We start from the raw sequence: 23,695 nt of genomic DNA on the forward strand, positions 1-23,695 counted from the left end.
GCAATTCCAGCTGTTATCTTACATTTTCGGGTTTCATAGATTACCTTATTCTCCCCCTTATAATTCCTGCTGATAATTTAACTTTTTATTCTTTTAACTGATAGCTTAAGACCTGCTCTTGGTATTGACTAAATTCTGGATCTTTATCACATTCTTTCAACTTCTTTCATTATCCATTATATTGTTTGATCACTCCCATCCTTCAGCTTTCATGGACCTAGAATTTCATTTGCTCCTCCCCAACTCATTTTCTTGCATTGATAATCACAGTCCACTACAGCTCTTCACATCAAAAAATTCATTCATACAAATCCCATTTTATTCCTCCCAACATTCCAACACTAATCAACACGCTAGACAATTAACCTACTAACCTGCACATTTTTGAGAAAACTTATGCAGTCAGAGAGAGTGTGCCAACTCCATGAAGACAGATCAAAATTGGACTGGTGTTTCCAAGAATTAACTCTACCAGCTGCCTAATTATATCTCCAACTTTTCACATATCTGGTGAAATTATTCTCCCCAAATGCTTTCCAATCCAGAGTTTCCAGCATTTTCCATTTTATTTCAGATTTTCAACATTTTCAGTAATTTACCTTTGGAACAAGAATAATTAATCTTGTGTCTGTTGGATCGTACTGTGTGAAGAAAATGATTTGTTAATATTCTCAAAAGAATTTAATTAGTTGTGAACATCTTCATATTTACAAAATTATTCTCCATCCACTTGTAAAGCTTGGGAAAGAGAGCCAGGAAACAGACTTGGTGGAGGAGTGTGAGTGGAATGAGATTACTGCAAACGTAGTTTTCAAATATATGGTCAAATATGCATCTCATTCCTCTGTCACCATTAAACCAGAAGGTCAAGTTCAAATTTATTGTCATATGTTCGAAGATGCAATGCTAGAGCTTGGTTTGCGAGCAAACCAGTAGACATCTTGTACGTAGTACAACAGGACAGTAAAAAAATGCAGCAATAGAGAGAGATCAGTTGGTTCAGAACAAAGCCATCATAGTTTAACTACAGTTAAATTAAAAAAATCTGCAGATGCTGGGGTCAAGGGCAATACACAAAAGTGCTGGAGAAACAAACAAATTGAGCAGGTCATACAGCATCCAAGCAAAAATGCAATCAATATTTCAGTAAAAACACAATGCTGGAGAGAAGGTCATACCTTGTCCAAGGGCTCAACCCAAAACGTTGGTTATGCATTATCATCTTTGCTCTATAAAGTACACTGTTTGATCTGCTGAGTTTCTCCAGCATGCGTTTTTACTTCAATCATAGTGTCTCCAGACTTTTCTGTTTTAGTTAATTTTTCAGGCTTCAGCTCTTGGTCAAGAACCTGGAAAAATAGGTAGACGCTGCAATAAAAAGATGGGTGGAAATGGGAGGAAGAAGAGGGAAGAGCACAAGCTAACTGATAGGAGCTAATGTGGATTCAGATGAGAAAGAAGCTGAGAAGTGATAGGGGATGAGGGTCATGGACAAGAAGGATAGCTCTCTGATGGAAGGAAATGAAGAAGGTGAGAAATAATCAGGCCAAATTACCTTCAACTGCTTCATCAATAGCCCCATTAAAAACCTGAAGCTTAAGTAATGAGAGCAAGCCAATCAGCCTTTTAAGCTTGCTTGACTCTTCATTTAAGATCATGGCTAATGAAATTTTGGCCTCATCACCACTTTCCCATTCTTTCCATATATCCCTTGTAGTGCAAATGTCAATCTCGACCTCAAATACATTCAATGACTTCATGTCCTCAAGTCTTTTATACTCTCAAAGAGTCAGGCCCCTGTGAAGAACTTCCTCTTCTGCATCTTAAATGATTTTCTTTATTCTGAAACTACATCCTCTTGTTTCAGAATCTCCAACGGCATCTTGAATGTTTCAATAGGATTACCTCTCTTCTAAACTCCACTCAATATTTCATCATAAGTCAATCCCTTCATCCCTGGAAACAATCAAGTGAACTCCTTTACAGTGACTCCAATGAAAGATTATTCTTAAATGTGCAGAACAACATTATATATAATATTCTAGTTGCCCTCTCACTCGTATTTTATAAAGTTGGATTTTAACTTTCCCCCTTTTATACACCATGCCTCTTCCAATAAAAGCCAGCAATTCTTTAACCTGACTGAGCAGTTTATTGATAACTGCACAATCAGTCCCTTTCACAATTCCTCAGATTAAAAAAAAACTTTTAACATCTTCTGTGAAGAGTAGTATCCATTTAATGTATCACGCAAAAGGTGGGGTGGTCTCCTAAAATGCCCTTGTCCCAGAAAAGATCAATACCTATCACTCTGGACAATAAGATCCTGGACACCTGGTACCAGAAGGGGATCAGATGTATCGAGGATTGTTATGAAGGAGGGCAACTTTGCACAGCTGATTAAGTATGATTTGTCAAATAAAATCACCTTTTGGTATCTTCAGTTAAGATCTTTCTTGAGGGATAATTTGGGACTATTTATGGCCCTACCTGTGTGTAGTGACATGGAAATTCTAATTCGAAGGGGAAATATACGTAAATTTATTTCTATGATGTATCTCCTATTCCAAAGTAAGGGCCCGAAGCTGGACTTATATAAGGCAAGGGAAAGGTTGGGCACAACAATCCATGAGCAGTGCTGGTCAGATCTCTGTCAGGACAGCATGACAGCAGTTATTAATGCCAGGTACAGGATGGTGCAATATAATTTCTTGCAAATAGAAGGTAAAAATCCATACTAATAGTGGAACGATTGAGATAAATGAAGTGGGTCATAGTGCAGACAATGTGCTCTTGTTTTGCATCTTTTTCATTTTACTTTGTTACTCTAAGTTTATATTTGGTTCCTTTAAGGGTCTGTGACTCTATAGATTTTTGGTTCTTTATATTCTTTACATAATCTTTTCCTTGTGGTATTAGGGTATAGAAGGGAAGGGAGAGGGTGGGCAGGGGGAATGGACTCTGAATGTCATGTATCATTATTGAGAAGGTTGTACTGTTGTTTTGGATTTGTGCGAGTCTTGGAAAATCAAAAAATTAAAAAGAGTGGTATCCAGAATTAAACATATATGGCCAGATTATGCCATTGCAAATACTCCCATTTGAACTTACTTAAAGCAAAGCACACATTTTACTGTTCTAAAACACACTTAGTTTCAGCTGAGAGGATAGATAGGAAGCAAGGTCTTGAATGATATTATGAAAAAGCATTGCTATGAAAATTTCCCCCAGTTTTGAAAGCTGGCAAAGCCAATTTCTAGCTTTGTTGGCTGTCAAAAATTTCATACATGTGGTCAATTACATCAGCCACAGGATATCATTACGTTCTTTTTTTTAAATTTTTAAACATTTTTCACACTGTGAACCATATCAATCAAAATACATACAAAAATTTCCCTCTTAAATATACACAGTGGCATTTTCTCCCCATTTTTCCCCCCCTACCCTCCCCTCTCCAAACCCACTAAATGCTCAACGTAATTTTTTTGGCTTGGCTTCGCGGACGAAGATTTATGGAGGGGTACGTCCACGGCTGCTGCAGGCTCGTTGGTGACTGAAGCATCTTGGTGCCTCACAGTTCGACAGGCAGCAACCTCAACATATACAAAACAATAAAACTATTAAACAATGTCATCACGCAATGAAAATAAACAAGAAAATTGTCTCATCTACTTTTACACACTGGATCAAGTCATTTTGTCTTCTTCTCATTTTAGGGGGGGTGGAGGTCCGAGGCAAGCCCTCTCTGTTATGTTCCATGTATGGTATTACAAAAGTTCTTCAAGTCAGCATCCCATGTCAACCATCTTCACCTGCTTCATTAGTAATTTCCTTGCCATCATAATTAGAGTTGTATAGCACAGAATCATCAGCCCAACACATCCACAAATACACAATGCCCACCTTCGCTATTATCTACAAACGCTTATGCCTCTACTCCCTTCCTTTCCATGTACCTATCCAAATGCCTTTTAAATAGGGAATTCTATCGGCCTCTACCACCTCATTCCATATAATTCCCACCTGTGAGGTAAACCCTTCCTTGTTGATACCCTTTAAATTTTTCCTCTCTCACCTTTAAACTTATAGCCCTCTGAATTTAGACTTCCCTATCCATGTCCCCCATAATCATAAAAATTCACAAGGTTGCACCTCAGTCTCCTCTGTTTCAGTGAGAATAAACCCAGCCTTTCCAATCTCTCCTTGCATTCCAGGCAGCATCTTGGTGAATCTCTTCTGCACTTTTTATAATGCTACCGTACCTTTCTTGCAATGTGGCAACACACACCATACAAAATACTCCAAATGCATCTTAACCAACATTTTTTACATCTGCAACATGGCAGGGGGGGGGGGGGGTCCCCAATTCTTATGCTATGTGTGTTGATCTGGAAAGGCCAGCTTTATGACCCTATTCATCTTGTTCCACCATTTTCAGAGAATTAATGACTTTCACCTAAACCTAAGATGTATTTCCTATTGCAGACCAATAGCTCGAAACCGGGCTTGCACAAATCGAGGGAAAGGTAGGAGACAGACAGGAGGTAAAAGTATTCAAGAACAACATTGGTCAAAATTGTGCGCTGTTAATATCATTTATTAATGTCAGATATAGATTGATAGAGTACAATTTTATGCACCAATAATACCTTACACCACAAAAATTATATGGTTATGGTTTAAAATCTGAAATCCGAACTTGTGTTGCATAGAGGTTGGAACTTTTATACATTTAACCTGGATATGCGTGAATGTAAGATCCTTTTGGTATGACTTTGCAGAAATTTTGACAAAAATCATAGAAGTGGATTTTCCATTGGAACCAGAACTGTATTTACTGAGCAATCTTATGGTTTATTGGCACAAAACTATTAAAATATCAAATGCATTTTGTGAGGAATGCACTAGCGGTAGCCAGATGTATCATTGTTATGTGGAAGCCCAACTCCCCCAAGCTCTTCCAGTGAAGGCAGATTCAAAATACTTTACTATTATGGATGCAAAAAATTTGAAATTAAAAAACATTGTAAATAATCGGATCAGGTAACGTCCGCTGAAATAAACTTAATATTTGAAATTATTTGAACAGATGCAAATGAAACCTTGGACTACCCTTCCTTATTTGCATACTTACAAAATATATTTGGGGTTCCTTTTAACTATCTATCTATTCTCAGCTTTAAAGTCTTCTGTAAACATTTCAATTACACATTTCAAGAAATCATTTTCACTTTTGCTCCTTATATCACGAGGATAACCCATTTTAGAATAATCAAAATTACCCATTAAACCGAGCTTCATATTCTTGTTTCTTTGTTGTAATTTGCTCCTGTCCTTCGCATGATTTGATGATCTTATTGGATTATACTTCTCCCAACAATTTAAATTCTAAATAAATATTTTAAAGGCCTCAACTACCTCGAACGTTTTCTACTATTAAACTCTACAATCAATAATGCCATATTACTCTGCCTCGAGTCTACTGGCAAAGCTCAAAAAAAAATCTGATTTAAATCCCTACTTTGATTGCGTTTGGAAAATGGGGAGCTACCAGAATACACATTTGATAGGCCTTTGTAGAAAAACAGTGGTGCTGCTCGAGCTGGTGTAACGGCAGTGATGCTGCTGGTGTGGACCTGCAGAGAGCAGAGTCACAGGTGCCCAGTCTGACTGCCATCGTCTTCGCTTCGAACAGCCAACAAACAGAGCCAACATTGATTTTATTTTAAAATCGTGCGTCTGTGGGTCTGGGCCCAAGATGGTGGTACCTATGATTGGCAGCAGCCACGAGGCGTTACAGACTCTGCAGGGCACCAGAAACGGGGAGACCCTTCCCCATTTCAGAAGGAGAAGCAGAGGAGACGACCCACACGACGGAGACCCCGGCGGCGGACCAGTGAGCGGATCAGCGATCGAAGAAGCACACAGGCGGCGGGCCGTCGGCGACCGCAATCGAGGGATTCACACCGGGCTGCGGACAGGCCGAAGGCGGCACAGTACCGGGTGCCGGAACTGGGATGCAAGCGGGCACTGAAGGATTCCTGATGGCGTGGGAGGTTCAGATCCGGAGCTGGAGCTTGGTCCGGACTGGGTGCAGCTGCGGCAGCGCTGGAGGCAAATCCACGGACGCGCGGTGACTCTCTTTTGCTTCTTTCTCTGGCGATTTCTGCCGACGGCGAATCTGTCCGCCTTACAGCGGTGTAGTATTGCACTGCCTCTGATCTTGAAAAACTCATGAAAATACTAGCTCCACCGGCAGGTGATAATGTGCACCAATAGACAGATTCCCATCAGTAACACCTTTTTGTTCGGGCATCCGCCTACATTTTTTTTGCAGACCCGGACGAAGGGCTCAAGCCCTGCAACTTCAGTCGTGGACCTTGACTCGAGGAAGTGACTTGCGGAGTTCCTCCAGCCTTGTCCGAACCCGAGGCCAGATCTGTGGTCCTCAGCAGGCCGTGAAACTGGGCCTCTCGCAGCAGCATCCTGGTGCTTTCCTTCGCATTCCCGCCCGGGACGGGACTGAAACGCCCCAAAGCCCCTCAACTCTCGGCTCCTTCATTCCGTTCCCTCAAACCGGTCGCAACAAATACTAAAGCGGGTTCTCCGACGGAGAAGTGGACAAGGTGGATCTTCCCGAGGGCTTTATCTTCATTTGATGGGGGGGGGGGGGGGGAAATGTCTTCCCACCGTCGGATGAGGAGTTCGCCTCCACCGCGGTGCCCGGAGGGGAGGAGGCCATGGCGGAGCTTTCACCCGGCGCGGCCGCTCGCGCTGGGCGTTGGGCGCGGGGCGGCCTCGCTCTCCCCCTACCGAGCGGAACAGGCAGGTCAGGTCAGGGAGCGAGCGAGCGCGCCGCCATCTTTCTCCCTGCCGCCCCAGCTGGCGCGGCCGTTCCTGCCGGAGCCCATTCTCTCGCGAGGAAGGACGCCATTATCGGATTTTTAACCAGCCACCAAACGAGAACTTGAACGGTAATAACCACCGCGATAGCGCGGCTCTCGTCGCGAAACTCCGTCTGCGGCCCCCGTCTGCTTGAGCCGGGGGGGCAATGACGGGAAGGCGCCCATTCCTTCCAAGGGAGGGAGGGAGGGAGGTGGTGGGGGGGAAAAATAAATAAATGGACAAGTCTGAGACGGGATTACGAGGCGGAGAGGCCTAGGGGAGGCCCGAGGCCCTTTACATCCCATTTTAGTTGTCGGCTTCTATCCTTTCAGTAACCAAGGCGGTCATGTGACCGGGATTCCATTCCTTTATTTTCTGGTTGATTCACTCGTCATGAAGACGTGCCATGATAATGTGTCCCTTCTTCACTCTGTTGGAACCAAGGTTTTAATAAAAATCCTCTCGCTCGCCGGCGGGGTCCAGATTTATTCCGTGTGCAAACGCGAGCGACTCTATCGGGCGGGGTGGGGGTGGTAGAAGGGGAATGGGGGGGGGGTTAATGGGGAAGGGTGGAAGGAGAAGGGGGAATGGGGGAAATGGGGAAGGGGAATGGGAGAAGAGGGGAAGGGGGCGAATGGAGAAGGGTGGAAGGAGAAGGGGGGAATGGGGAAGGGTGGAAGGAGAATGAGGGAAGGAGAAGGGGGGAATGGGGAAGGGGAGAAGGAGGGAAGGGGAAGGAGAAGGGCGGAATGGGGAAGGGTGGAAGGAGAAGGGGGGAATGGGGAAGGAGGGAAGCAGAAGGGGGGAATGGGGAAGGGTGGAAGGAGAAGGAGGGAAGGGGAAGGAGAAGGGCGGAATGGGGAAGGGTGGAAGGAGAAGGGGGGGAATGGGGAAGGGGGAAGGAGAAGGAGGGAAGGAGAAGGGGGAATGGGGAAGGGTGGAAGGAGAATGAGGGAAGGAGAAGGGGGGAATGGGGAAGGGTGGAAGGAGAAGGAGGGAAGGAGAAGGGGGGAATGGGGAAGGGTGGAAGGAGAAGGAGGGAAGGGGAAGGAGAAGGGCGGAATGGGGAAGGGTGGAAGGAGAAGGAGGGAAGGAGAAGGGGGGAATGGGGAAGGAGGGAAGGAGAAGGGGGGAATGGGGAAGGGTGGAAGGAGAAGGAGGGAAGGGGAAGGAGAAGGGGGGAATGGGGAAGGGTGGAAGGAGAAGGAGGGAAGGGGGGAAATGGGGGAAAAGAGGGGAAGGGGCAAATGGAGAAGGGTGGAAGGAGAAGGGGGAATGGGGAAGGGTGGAAGTAGAAGGAGGGAATGGGGGAAATGAGGAAGGGGGAATGGGAGAAGAGAGGAAGGGGCGAATGGGGAAGTGTGGAAGGAGGGAATGGGGAAATGGGAGAAGAGGGGAAGGGGGAATGGGAGAAGAGGGGAAGGGGGAAATGGGAGAAGAGGGGAAGGGGGAATGGGAGAAGAGGGGAAGGGGGAATGGGAGAAGAGGGGAAGGGGGAATGGGAGAAGAGGGGAAGGGGAATGGGAGAAGAGGGGAAGGGGGAATGGGAGAAGTGGGGAAGGGGGAATGGAAGAAGAGGGGAAGGGGGAATGGGAGAAGAGGGCGGGGGGGGGGAACCCCTATCGCAGCTCAGGCCAAAGCAGTTCGGTGGATAAATATTGTGTGTATGTGTAAATGTTGTTTCTGTCAAAGGCTCAGGCCCAAAAATGCTGCTGGACGCTGCCAGATCTCAGTTCCTCCAGCTGTTTTATATTCCATCGTTTTAAATGAACGACATTTCCTCAAAAGATTTCGAGGCAATTTAAGAGTTGTTCACTTTCATTCGAATGAACAAAAACAAGCTGAATTCTCGCAGTCCGGACGATGCCAGCAAAAAAAAGAGAGAGCCCTGTTGGCCTGATGCCCTTGGGTTTAGATAATCACGAATCCTTTATGGGCATATGGTGCTGCTTTGCCATTGTACGTCTTTGACAATGGTGCAAGAAGTTCAATATGAAATGAACACAATCTGGCCGAATTTGGGATGGTTTTACTTGTCCTGTTAATGGTGTCGTGCTTGGCCCTAGAAACATTTGCAATCCCACACTGTATCAGAGCAACACTTACCCTTTTGTGAATATGAAAAATAGTTTGAGTCATTGAGTTGCTGTTAGAAAGACATGGGGGAGGTAAGTTTAAAAGAAAACATCACTTGGGCAGTCCAGCAAATTGTGCTCGTGTGATAGTCAAAATATAATTTTCCATCTTGGAATTGTTCTTGTTGGAATTTATAAAGGATGGATTTGTTTTTATCTGCAAAAGATTTTACTGCTTTGAGCACTTTTAGTTTTTTTTAATGTCTTTTTCTGTGATTAAGTGTGACTGATTTTTTTTTAGTCTCATTGGTGAGAACTGTTATTAATGTATACTGAGAAACATTGTGTTTCTTCTATTGCATTGAGAAAATTAATAAATGAGTATTTGCTATAAGAAATACCACTTTCATGTAGTCTCAGTGTCCCATTTGCACTTTCAATTCTTGAGTTTAAATATTAAATTGCAACTTTGGTATTTTATCTTCATCCAATAATCTTACTTTAAAAAAGAAATACAAGAAGAAACAAAAAATTTGCATGTTTTGGGTAGCTTTGACCGAAATTAAAGACAAATTTTGTCTGCATTGTTATTGCAAAAAAATCTTGCTGGAGAATTTGAGATTGGAGGATGGTTTATAAAAAAAAAATCTTAAATACTTCCTTTCAAAATCTGAATTTTTCATTGCAGTGTTGAGGTTCCTGTCTAAAATCCATCTGCAATTAAAGAAAAATCATCTGAACTTGGTTACCTCTAGATTTAACTTTTGTCATGCTGGTCAGTTTCTGTTGTTCTTAGTTTCCATAATTATGTTGGTTCACAATTAGTGTGACTACCTAACAAAGCCACAAATTCTGGAATTGTCATTCTCACTTTATCACTGGAATTCTTATTTTTCTTTGAGGAGGTTTATCAGGAAGGGTTGTGGATGTTGTCTACATGGACTTTAGTAAAGCCTTTGACAAGGTCCCATATGGGAGGTTGGTTCAGAAGGTTCAGACATTGGGTATTCAAGGAGAGGTTGTAAACTGGATTTGAAATTGGCTGTGTGGAAGAAGAGAGAGGATGTCGTGGATGGTTGCTTCTCGGATTGGAGGCCTGTGATTAGTAGTATGCCTTAGGGATATGTATTGGAACCATTGTTTGTATATATCAATGATCTGGATAATAATGTGATGAATTAGATCAGAAAGTTTGCTGATGACACAAAGATAGCGTTGTGGACAGCGAAGAAGATTTTCAAAGCTTGCAGAGGGATCTGGACCAGTTAGGAAAATGGGCCAAAAAAATGGCAGATGGAATTAAATGCAGACAAGTATGAGGTGATGCACTTTGGAAGAGCAAACCAAGGTAGGAGATCTATAGTTAATGATAGGGCACTGAGGAGTGCAAAGTAGCAGAGAGATCTGGGAATACAAATACATTATTCCCTGAAGGTGGCATCGAATGTGGACAGGGTTGTAAAGAAAGCTTTTGCTAGCTTAGTCATTGGGAGGGTTGAGTATAGGAGTTCAGATGTTGAAGTTGTTTAAGTAGTCAGTGAGATAAAAATTGGAACATTGTGTGCAATTTTGGGTGCCTAACAATAGGAAGAATATCAATAGGATTGAAAGAGTGCAGAGAAGACTTTTACTAGGATGTTGCTGGGTCTTCAGGGAAAGATTAACTGGTTTGGACTTTATTCCTTGGAGCAAAGAAGAATGAGGGGAGATTTGATAGAGGCTTGCAAGATTTTGAGAGGTATAGACAGAGTGAATGCTAACAGGCTTTTCCCACCTAGATTGGGGGGAGATAAATATGAGAGGTCATAGTTTTAAACTGAAAGTGGGAAAATTAGGGGGAAATTCTTCACTTAGAGTGATGGGAGTGTGGAATGAGCTGCCATCTGATGTGCTGAATGTGGGCTTGATCATATGTTTTAAGAATCAATTGGATAGTTACATGGATAGGAGAGGCCTGGAAGGTTATGGAATGGGAGCATGTCAATGAGTCTAGGGAGATCTTGGTCAGCATAGACTAGATGGGCCATGGGCTATGGTTCTCCCTGGTTTGAACAAAGGCAGGAATGAAATCCATAGCTGAATTTTATCTGATGAATGAAGTAGACTGATAGGTAATTACTAGTGGAGGGGTGGGTCAGTATATTTTCAGATTGAAGGTGAAAGTGTTGTGGATTGTGTATAAGATTGTTCTAAGTCACAACAGATTAATAGACAAGATGCACAGTTGAGCGGAGAAGTGCAGATGGAGTTCAATCCAGTTCATTATGAAGGAAGGTTGAATTTGAAGACAGTATATGTGGTTAATGGCAGAATTCTTAACAGTGTGGAGGAGCAGAGATGTATTGGGGTTCTGGACCATTTGGCGCACAAATTAATAGGGTGGTTAGGAAGGGGTCTGGTGTGTTGGCCATTAGTTGGGTTCAAGAGCTGTGAGATTATGTTGCAACTCTGAAATCTGTTAGACTACACTTAAAGTATTGTATTCAGTTCTGGTCACCTCATTACAAGAATTATTTAGAAGCTTTAGAGGGTGGAAAGGGGATTTATCAGGATGTTGCTAGAATTGGAGAACATGTTTTATACGGTAAGGTTGACAGAGGCAGGCTTTTTCTCTTCAGAGTGATGAAGGTTGAAAGGTGATTTATATTAGAGATATGTAAAATTATGAGAAACATAGATTGAGTTGACAGCCAGCCCCTTTTTTTTCCCCTGGGGCCACAGTTGGGAATACCAGAGCAACATAATCATGTTTAGGGGAGATGTCTGCTATGTTTGCACACAGTGGTGAGTGTCTGTCATGCATTACAGGGGGTGGTGGTGAGGCTGGTACAGAATGGACTTTTAAAAGACTGATAAGACATTAATATAAGAAAAATAGAGAGTTGTGGGTCTGAGGTAGGGAAGGATCAGATTGTTATGGGGTAGGTTTATCTAGGTCAACACATTGCGGGCCAAAGGACATGTACTGTGCTGTAATGATTGAATGAAGACTAAGTTGGTGACTGTTAAAAAATCTTTTTAAATATGGCCTTTGAGGATTGAAGGCTAAAGCTAAGTTCATGGAAGATATTTAATCCAAGTTGGAGAATCCTACCCATACAGCTATTCTTTTTCCCAGGATCGGGAAACTCAAACTCATCTATGTGGCTTTAAGATTAAAGGAGATTAAAAGAGATCTGAGGGAAAAGGTTTCAGATTTGTTGTCAGATTACATACATGACATCTTATGCAACCCTTAAATACTTTTTCCTGCAGTGAGGTAGAATTACCATTGCTATTGATAATGCAAAAGAAACTACACAAAAAATTACATGTAAATGCATTTCAAAATATATAAACAGTGCAATGAAGAGAGGGAAAAAATAGTGTAAGGGTCCTTAAATCATTCATCTTCTAACCCTGCCACACTAAATAAACAAATTTGCTGTATTAATACATTCTTTTCCATCAGATTATGGGATTTCAGATGTCTGGTGTTTTATCCTACTAACAATATTCTTTCTTTTCTCATGTTCATCAAATTTGAGTATTGATTACTTTTTTAAATTGATAATTAATTCCATTAACTTATTCTTGTGAATGCCACATTATTGTAATATCTGATCATGCCCCTGCTGCATTATCATTGAATTTTCCTCAAGCTAAAAGACACTGGTGCTTTAATTCAGTATCCTTATCAGATAAGGACTTTGTTAAATTTATGAAAGAACAGATAGTTTTCTTTGATACAAATGTCTTTTTGAAGACTTCTACTTTAGCTATATGGGATACTTTGAAGGCCTTAGGGGGCAAATTATTTTGTATATAGTTAATAAAAAAGGAAGATCTGAGTTAATTAAGCAATATGTTCAAACTAAATATTAAGAAGTGTACAAAAAAACAGATTGAATTTAAAACTAAATTTAATCTTTTCTCACATATCCAGTCGAATGCCAACTTCTGAAGTCTAAAAATCAATTTTGCATTCATGGTGATAAATCGAGTCAGTTTTTGGCTAACAAATTGAGAGGATTTGGTGCTAAGTGGCACATTACAAAGGTTCGTAAAGATAATGGTATTATGACTTCAGATCATTCTGACATAAATGATACATTTAAAATATTCTATTCCCAACTATATTCCTCTGCATGTACAGGTGACAATAATTTGAAGAAGCATTTTCTAGACCAATTGAATATCCCCAAGATTTCTTCAGATTGTCAAATTAGACTGGATGGATCTGTCTTGCAAGAGGAAATAATGGTTGCTATTCATTACAATCAGGAAAGGATCCTGGACCTGATGGGTTTCCTGTGGAATCTTTCAAATTATTATCTCAATTGCTCACACCTTTGAGTGTGGTATTTGCAAATTCATTTAAACAGGGTAAACTTCCAGATTTATTTATCGAGGCTTGCATATTTTTGATTGCAATGAAAGGTAAAGACACAACCGAATGTTCTTCCTACAGACCAATTTCTTTACTGAATGTTGATGCTAAACTTTTAGCCAATAGGATGGAAAACATTCTACCATCAGTTATTTTTGAAGATCAGATGAGTTTATTAAAAACTGTTATTCTTCTTTTAATATACATCACTTAATGAATATTTCATGTTTATCCTCTGGGAAAACTCCTGAGTGTATTCTTTCATTCGATGAAGAAAAACCTTATGCTCAAATAGAATGGGCATACCTGTTTACACCTCTTGAAAAATTTAATTTTGGTTCTGATTTTATTACATGGGTTAAATTATTGTAATCATACCCATCTGCCATAATTCTTAATAATTTACAACAATCTCAGCCGTTCAATCTGTAATGTGGCACTCGTCAAGGATGCCTGTTAATTTATTATTTGATCTGGCAATTGAACCATTAGCAATTGCATTTCGTGAGTGCAAGGACATTTTGAGGATATGGAGGCAAGGGATCAAACATAAGGCCTCCCTTTATGCGGATGATCTCCAAATTTTCATCTCAGATTCAGTTCCCTCCCTCCCACGTATGATGTCATTACATTCACAGTTCAATAAATTTTCAGGATATAAATTGAATTTGCATAAAAGTGAACTTCTGTTGAATTCTACTGCATCAATGTATTTAAAAAAATGTATTGTTCAAAATCAATTTACCTGTCTTGGTATTACAATCACAAAGAATCAAACAACTTTTTAAGGAGAATTTTCTTGTAGCGTTCAAGCAAGTGAAGTAATCTATTACTCAATGGTCACCTTTGTCGACAATCTTAGTTGGCTGTATCAATTCTATTAAAATTAATATCTTACCTAAATTTTTATATTTTTTTCAATCTATTCCAAATTTTGTTCCTAAATCTTTTTTTTACCTGATTCACTATATTGTCTTCCATATGGAAGGGTAAGCACCTTTAATAAAGTTTTTCTTTAGAGACCTAAGAGAGATGGTGGTTTGGCTCTGCCTAACTTTAGATTTTATTATTGGGCAGTCAATATGCAATGTCTTACGTTTTGGTCTTTTTTTCAATCATCCTGACTGCCAATTGTGGGTATCAATGGATTTGAATTCTTCCCCCACCACCCCCAAATTTTTCCAATGTAGCACTTCTTGGCTCTTCACTTCTGCTTTCAGTTAAGTTAATAGACAATCCCATTGTTAAACATTCTTTGAGAACTTGGGCACAGTTAAGAAAACATTTTATATTTCATAGTTTCTCTTTTAAGCCCTGTTGTATCTAATCACCTTTTTCCAACATTCTTTGCATGGTTATTTTTCATAAATGGTATAGAGGGAATTCAAAGTTTTAAGGATTTGTTCATTGATGGATACTTTGCATCATTTGAGCAGCTTTCTGTTAAATTTAACCTGTCCAAACCTCAATTTTTTATATATTTGCAAATCCTGCATTTTCTTGAATCACAGTTTTCTGATTTTCCAAGAGAGTCTGAATATTGGTAGGGAGGGAGGAATGGACAAGAGAGTAATAGAGGGAGCGGTCCCTGCGGAAGGAAGAGAGGAGAATATATGCCTAACATAACAGGAGGCAGAAATGGCGGAGCAGGATGTGTTGGATGTGGTGGTTGGTGAGAACGAGAGGAATCCAACGCATCCTCCTCTGCCATCTCTGCCTCCTACTTCATAATCCCACCACTAGACACATATTCCCCTCTCCGCCTTCTGCAGGGACCGTTCCCTTCATGACTCTTTTGTCCATTTCTCCCTCCCCATCAATCGTTCCCTTGGGACCTTCCCCTGTGACTCTACTTGTGCCCACACCTCCTCACTCAGCACCATTCAGAGCCCCAAGCAGTCCTTCCAAGTGAAGCAATGTTTCACATGTGAATCAGCAGGGGTTATCTACTGCATCGGGTGCACCTGCTGTGGGAGATTGCTTTGTTGAGCATCTCTGCTCTGTCCGCCGCAATAATATGGATCCCAGTCACCACCCATTTCAATTCTCCATCCTACTCCCTTGCTGACGAGTCTGTCCGTGGTCTCATGTACTGCCAGACTGAGACCACTTGTAAATTAGAGGAACGATACCTCATCTTCCGACTGATCACCCAGCAATCCGGATGGCATTAATTTTGACATCTCGAGCTTTTGTTAAAAATACCGCCCCCCCACCGCTTCCACCATCTCTCCATTGCTTGTCTCATTTCTTTCGAATATGATAAATTCCACCTAGACCCATATCACATCCAATTAACACCTTTGGTTGTTTTGGATTCTTCCTTCATTATTTGAATTCTGAGATTTTGTTATATCCTGCTTCTGCCTTTTCTGATTCTTTTTCCTTGGAGAAGGGCTCAGGTCCAAAATGTCGGTGTTTTTACATTATGCTATGTGGATGAAAAATCATTGGGATCAGGGTGCTGAAATTACAGAGGGCCTGGAAGTAGAGAAGGCAAGCATCCACTTTTTCATGGCAATAACTCCAATGAAAATTCACTGAATTAACAGTTTATCCTTTTTTTGGGTCTTTTTACAAACTGCATCAGGCAAAGCTTGAACAAAGACGTATAACATGGTATAACCCTGTATAACACGGTTTTTGCGCAGGTTTTGATATAACACAGTTTATAATTTTAATATAACCAAAAAGTGCACTTCATGTAATACGGTGATCAAATAGAAAAGCCTGAGTGACAAGACAATTGTTTGAAGAATGATTCACAATCTATTTTTGTCCTGCAACTGAACGATACTGCAGAGATAATAACTTGGATTTTAAAATTTAATTGTTTGACAATGCACCAGCTCATTCAAGTGCTGTTTCTGAGTTGAATGAAAATGTCAATATAATTGTTTTGCTCCAAACACACCCCGTGGATTAGGGTGTCATTGCTACATTCAAGGCTTATTATTTGCGATGAACATTTTCTTAAGGCATTAAAACTACAACAGGAGAAAATCCATGACTTTAACACAGTTTTGGAAAGGTACAACATCAAGAATGCAGTTGAAAAATTGGTGAATCGTGGTTTGAAGTGACCGCAAGCAACATGAGAGCTGTTTTACCACATAATGTAAGCGATATCACGAGTTTTAAAACAGTCTCCGAAGACATTGTGGAGATCTTTGTCATTTTTTCACTTTTATATAATCCCTCTTAAATAGTTTATGCATGTTTGCATCACAGTTCTAGGTAAAAGAATAAATAATTATAAGATTGGAATGTATTACATTAAAGTGCATTGTAATAATGGTTTGAACAGTGCAGTTTTCCATTACACTGAACTTGCTTGGAATGTATTAACTGTTATTATAAGATATGCCTGTATACTGGGACCAGCCAGTATAGATCACTTATATTAACATAGCATAGAATTATCAAGACTTGACTATGTTGAGGCCACATGACCCAGTCACCTGTTGTCAGGATATTGATGAAGAGTGTAAAGGTGTGGGCATGACATATTTGTGTAACTGTCAACATGTTTTGATCACAATATGTGACTGCCAGTACCTGTATTAGCAAAGTAGCGTCAAATTCATTGATGTGCAGGAAAGCAGATTAGAGGATCGATTAAACCAACTAAGTCAGTATTAATTTAATATCTCATCATTTGCAAAGCGGAAGAAATGTTAAGGCCTTTATAAACAGTGGGCATCAAAGTATATTTGTCCCACTTATGCAATCAAGCTGTTGATAAATGTTGCTATCTGTCTTTCAGTGCAAAATGAATTGGAAGGGGTTCATTTGGTCATCAACAAACTAGCATAGTTTATGTATCCACTGCCTACATGTTGAAAGAGGGGAAAAAAGTAAAATTCTATTATATTTAATGATTTTTTAAAAAAATAAAGGCCTTTAACTTAATACACTTCCAATGATATCTTTTATAAAAATTTGTTCGAATGACATTTCAAAAATCAACTAAACTGGAAAAGTAATTCACTAAGTGTTCAAATTTTGATAATTTTTGATGGTAATTGTTCTGTTTTAAATCTTTTGAAGTTATTATTTATGTACCGGTAGTTTTATTTCATTATCTATTTCAAATTGTCCTGGAAATTATTTATGTTGGTCAAGGATGATAATATTTAAATTGCTGATTCATGATTTGTTTGTACTCTTACCACTATTGCATTTTATTGTCCCTTTATATTACACTGGGCAACAAATCTTTTTCAAAAGGTTTGCCTCCTGAAAAAAAGGGCATTATGATAACAAATTTCAAGATGAACACATTAAGGTTCACATTTCAGATTTGCTGTATCACGTAGGAAGTTGGAGAAACATAAACTTTTATTGAGTTAGCATGTTTAATCACATAATGATGCTGACACAATGTATTAGTTCAACTGAAGATGTTCAGCCATCGATTGTTGATTGAACTCAGCATCTGATACCTCTTGTGTCAGTGTCCGACAATAGTTGGCCAGCTATGATGGATTCCAGTTGCCCTGAAACCACTTTTCCATGGTTGGAATGTCCTGGTGAAACCTTTAACCATATTTGTCACTGAATGCATCAAGATCAGCAGGGAAGAAGTTCAAGTGTGAAAGCGGAAAGTGAATTTTAAATGAAGTTGCACTTAATGGTTTTGTTTGCAGAAGCATGGCAATCAGTTGGATGTAAATTCTCAGCAACATCTTTAAATGCCTTCCATGCTGTTTTCTTTGACCTCACGAGCAGATCTTTGAACCTGTGCTGAGTGTATGCCTAGGCATTTTTGGACTGAACAAAACAGCTTGCTTTGTGGGTAATATACTAGTAGACTTAAAATGTGAGGGAAATCACAAAAATAAATTATATCTTAAAAAAAATAGTATTGGATAGGAAGGTTTTAAGGTTAGTTTTGTGATCAGCAACCTAAAAGCCATAAAATACACCCAAAATTCTTAAGGAAGCAAAATCTTCATTGTTCAGTGATTTGTTAGTTTTGTTCTGTCTTATGACTGGAGAGGAGTGTCATTATTGCTGTATTTCTCAGATTGATTTCACCTTTTCAGTCCATCAAGAGGTATCATGTAAAGCCACAATAATTTACACCTGATTGTTTGGAAATCCAGATGATTTGGCATCTGCCTCATTCATTGTCTTGAATGTGTGCTGGGGCTTCAGAGTGCAATCAATATGTTGGTGGGACTGGGAATAGGGTTTGAAAAACAAGTCAAGAACATTAATAGGTTTGTAGTCTGAGCTGCTCCCTTTAAACCCACTGATTTCACCAGAAAATACCACAGTATGTTGTTTTCTTTCAAAAGTAAAAAGTAAGATTGTGTTTTAGACTGACTGGTCTAGAAAATGCACATCTGCAACTCCATCAGAATCCCAAGGATGTTGAATTATCAATTTTACTGGCCATTGTTTCATTTCATACCTGAAAATTAGGATGTTTTGCCTCAATTGAGTTTATTCATATGATTAAGAGATCAGTAAATATGGAAGTTAATACACCTGCTACTGCAAACTGATGCACATCTATTTTTGCATCAGGCTTGATAATGTGCCAGTAAATCAGAATGCATTAAAAGTTTTTTTTCTTGCAAACAACAGTTTGAATCCTTAAATCAATGTGTAATTAAGTTAAACATTTAATTTCATTACAGCATCATGATGTATATATTTCTAAGGGATGTGCCTCATTTAATATGCCATATTTTTGATTATGAAGTGGTGTTCCTGCCCATTTTAACCATCCTATTTTGTATGTGTACAAACCAGCAAGTTAACTTGAGATTTGTTGAGGATGTTTCCTATTTATTTTTAAGAATCCAGAGCTCATGTTTTTGTTAATGTTGCTGAACAATTTTGATATACTGGAAGGTATAAACCTGAAATTGAATGTATTCATTCCTTTTCTATGAAAAAATCATTTTTATATGTAGTTATTAAAAGTATTCTAAATCTGCTTTACAGTGAATTATATTTGAAATCACCTCTGTCGACAACTGCTCCCATTGGCTGCTATGCAGCCACTATACTTGCCACCGTACTATTGCGCGAGTCCCCATCAGGCACAGACATATTTTCTAGGTGCACAGGATAGTGCATTGGCTAAGTGCATTTCTTTTTTGCACATATAAACTAAAGTCAATTTGTATGACTGAAGCCTGACCATTGTTCTCTGTAATCGTGCAGGAGCTGAGTGCATTGGCTTCTTCAGAATTGTGACCAGAGGTAAGCGGTCAGTCTCTATGGTCATTGGTCTATTATAGATGTATTCATTGAATTTTGTGCATGCAAAAACTAGTGCCAACATCTCCTTTGTTTGGGCGCACCTGTTCTCCATGGTTGGTGAGTGACCTGGATGTCTGAGTCTACTGGCCCTTGGTTTTCCGTCTTGCAGGCATGCTGCACCTGGGCTGCACTTTGATGTATCTCAGGTTAGCATGACTGGTCTTCATACATTGTAGTATGATAGAACAGGTGGGCATGACATATGCCTTTATCATGCATTGAATTTGTTTTGTTGTCGCTCGTGTCAGGACCAAGTCAAGTCTTTGTGCATCAGTTGCCTCAGTGAGGCAGTAAGATCACTGGAATTTGGGATGAACTTGACTAGGTAGTTGACCATGCTCTGGAAATGTAGCACTGTCACGTCTGACGGTACCAGCTTTTCACCAATTGCTCTTGTCTTTGAAGAGTCTGCCTTCAGACCTTCTGTGAAAATGTGGGCTACATAACTGATCTGGTTCAGCTGAAATCTGCACTTCTTGGGGTTGAGCTTAAGGTTTACCTTCCAGGCTCTGTTGGGTACCTTTTTTAAATTTGTGCCGTGTTCTTCCAAGTCCTTGCCACCTATGAGTATGTCATCAACAATGATGGCACTGGTGTATGCCGCAAAGATTTGCTCCATTGATCTTTGAAATACCTTGCTGGCTGAATTAATTTCAAATTGCATTCGCAGGAATCTGTCTTGGATGAAACTCGTGCTGAATGTGGTCAGCAGTGATGACTTGTAGTCGTTTGATTTGCCAGAAGGAATTCTTTGCATCCAAGGCCGGGGAAAAAATGGTTGTGCCAGTGATCTGCGCAGCAACTTCCCCAACAGAACACATTGGATGATGTAGTTGTTTTAAAGCTGTGTGGAGGTCTCTTGGGTTTATGCAGATCTGGATCTCCAGTCCGTTTTTTTTTCTTAACAGCCACCATGGAGGGAATGGTGGATTCAAAGACTGGGGTAATCATGCCCAGGTCCTACATCCTGTCCAGCTCAGCCATAACCCTGTCCTTCATTGCTACTGGTATATGGTGTGCTGGACAAACTGCAGGCTTCACTTCTGGGTCGAGCTGCATGGAGTATGTCACCAGCAGTTTCCCCGGTTCAAAGGTAAAAAGGTCACTACTCAGAAAAGATTCTATGTTGCAAATCATCTTCAGCTGGACTTATCTGGTATACCTCTGCTGAATGAAATAAGTCCTATGTCCTTGCTCAGGCCAAGCAGAGGCATGAAGACTTCTTGGACTATGAAAAATGTTAGTATGTGCAGCTGTACCTGTACGTAGCGCTGCAGTTGCACTGTGCCATCGGTTCTGATTCTGCTGTCCTGTATGCCACAAGGCTTGTGGACTTGGTGGATGGTATGATCTGTTCTGACTGCCTCAGTTGGTTGAATGTTCTTTGTGACGTGACGTTGCACCTGGCCCTAGTGTCAACTTTCATGTCTGTTGCTTTACCATTGATCTTCATTATTACAAATGCTTCGTAGATGCAGCTGCAACAAGATTTTGCTATGAGGCATATTCCTCCCTCCTCCCTTTTCAGCATTTTGTGTAGATTGCTCACTTCATGACTCCTGTGTTTGGTCTTCTGTCCCTCCATGCATTCTCTGTTGAATGGCATTTTCCCTTGCAAATGCAGGAGGTGTAAAACCTGTCTTTTTACCCCTTCCTTGCCCACTTGCACTTGTTCAAATCTATAGTGCATTGTATTCAGTGTTCATAAAGTGACCCCTGCATTGGAAAAACCAAACACAGATTGTGTGACTGCTTTGCAGAGCACCTGAGCTTAGATTGTAGGGATTTCCCTTTGCTTCCACTTATTGGTCAATTTAATTCATCATCACACTTCCACTCTGAAGTCTCTTTTGATGGCCTCCTATATTGTTATGCTGAAAACAATGCGAACTTGTGGAACAACACGTAGAGTGTGGATTGGCACGTGGAATTACGACGTGGTCATTAGTGAAACTTGATTGCAGGGGGGGCAGGACTGGCAGCTTAATGCTTAGGGGGGAATGAAAGGAGAGGTGTGGCATTGCTCAGGAGAAAATATCACAGCTGTGCTCAGGCAGGAGAGACCAGAGGGCTCGTCTGCTGAGGCTACATGGGTGAAGCTGAGGAACGGGGACAGTATGACCACACTTATGGTGGTGTATTGCCAATGAGAATTGGAGAATCAAATCTGTCAAGAGAAAGCAGACTGCTGCAGGAAACATAAGGTTGTGATAGTAGGGAATTTTAATTTTCCACATATTGATTGGGACTCCCATACTGTAAAAGGCTGGATGGCTTGGAATTTGTCAAATGTGCTCAGGAAAATTTTCTAAATCAATATATTGTAATAGAGGTGCAATACTGGATTTCCTATTAGGGAACGAAACAGGACAGGAACAAAAGTATGTGTCGAGAAACATTTTGGATCCTGTGATCATAATGTGATTAGTTGCAAGTTAATTATAGAGAACAATAGGTCTGGGCCTCAGTTGAGATTCTAAATTGGAGCAAGGCTAATTTTGATATGAAAGGATCTAGAATGCATGGTTTGGGAGAAGTTGTTTTCAGGCAAGGATGTGTGAGGTAAGTGAGGACCTTCAAAGGTGAAATTTTTAGGAGTACAGAGTTTGTATGTTCCTGTCAGGATTAAAGACAATGTTAGCAGGCATAGGAAACCTTGGTTTTTGAGGGATATTGAGGATCTGGTTTGGAAGAAGAGTGAGGTTTATAGTAGATATAGGCAACATTTACTCCGAGGTACTTGAGGACTATTAAAAAAAATGCAAGAAAAATCTCAAGAAAGAAATCAGGAAGGCAAAAAAGATGAGGTTGGTTTGGCAGACAATTTGAAAGAAAATACTAAGGTTTCTATAGGTATATTAAGAGCAAAAAAGGATAGTAAGTGACAAAATTGGTCCCTTTGACGATCAGAGTGGTTGGCTTTGTTTGGAGCCAAAAGAGATGGGGGAAATCTTAACTTTTTTTTCATCAGTACTCACTCAGGAAACAGGCACACAGTTGTAGGAAGTAAGGAAAACAAGCAGTGAGGTCATGGAACCTATAAAGATTAAAGAGGAGGAAGTGCTTGCTGTCTTAGAGCAAATAAGGGTGGATACATCCCAAGGGCCTGACGAGATATTCCCTTGGACCTTGAGGGAGGCTAGTGTAGAAATTGCAGGGATCTGGCAGAAATATTTAAAATGTCCTTAGCCACGGATGTGGTGCCGGAGGATTGGAGGGTACCTCACATTCCATGGTTTAAACAAAAAGGGTCTAAATGTAACCTTGGAAATTATAGACCAGTGAGCCTGATGACAGTAATAGATAAATTATTGGAAGGTGTTCTAAGAGATTGGACATACAATTATTTGGATAGCCAGAAACTGATTAGGGATAGTCAACGTGGCTTTTTGTGTGGTAGGCCATGTTTAACCAATCTTGTAGAGTTTTTTGAGAAGGATACCAGTGAAGATGATGAAGGAAAGGCTGTGGTTGTTGTAAGGCCTTTGACAAGGTCCCACATGGTGGGAGGTTGGTCAGAAAGGTTCAGACATTAGGTATTCATAGTGAAGTCAGCAATGGTTGGACGGGAGAAGTCAGGGAATAGTGGTGAATGATTGTTTCTTAGACTGGAGGCCTGTGACTGGTGGTGTGCCTCAGGGATCAGTAGTGTCATCTGTATCAATGATCTGGACGACGATGTGACAAACTGGATCAGCAAGTTGTAGACAGCGAAGAAGATTTCAAAGCTTGCAGAGGATCTGGACCAACTGGAAAAATGGCAGATGGAATTTGATGCAAACAAGTGTAAGGTGTTGCTTTTTAGGACAAACTAAGAAAGGCCATACACTGTGAATGGTAGGGCACTGAGGAGTGCGGTAGAATAGAAGGAAATGGGAAGAATACATATATAATTCTCTGAAAGTGGTGTCATAGATAGATAGTGTTGTAAAGAGAAATTTTAGTATATTGGACTTAATAAATCAAAGTATTAAGTATAGGATCTGGGATGTTATAGTAAAGTTGTATTAGTCATTGGTGAGATCACATTTGGAGTATTGTATGCAGTTTTGGCTACCTAACTGCTGGAAAGATGTCAATAAGATAG

The 23,695-nt window shown here is 40.5% G+C and overlaps 1 protein-coding gene across 8 annotated transcripts in view; it reads left to right on the top strand.

Moving 5' to 3' along the window:
- Window positions 1–6,710: 6,710 nt before the first annotated feature.
- Window positions 6,711–23,695, top strand: part of banp (BTG3 associated nuclear protein) — a 97,839-nt gene continuing 80,854 nt past the window's right edge. For 2 of the 8 annotated variants that reach the window (XM_069901832.1, XM_069901833.1), the window contains exons 1-2: window positions 6,721–6,974; window positions 19,510–19,548. The gene's annotated coding sequence lies outside the window, so the exon portion shown is untranslated. Of the gene's footprint in view, window positions 6,975–19,509; window positions 19,549–23,695 lie in introns of all 8 variants that reach the window. The other 6 variants (XM_069901831.1, XM_069901830.1, XM_069901836.1 and 3 more) reach the window with 5 other exon arrangements.

This window comes from Narcine bancroftii, chromosome 10, assembly GCF_036971445.1.
Source record: "Narcine bancroftii isolate sNarBan1 chromosome 10, sNarBan1.hap1, whole genome shotgun sequence".
Classification (NCBI taxonomy): Eukaryota; Metazoa; Chordata; class Chondrichthyes; order Torpediniformes; family Narcinidae; genus Narcine; species Narcine bancroftii.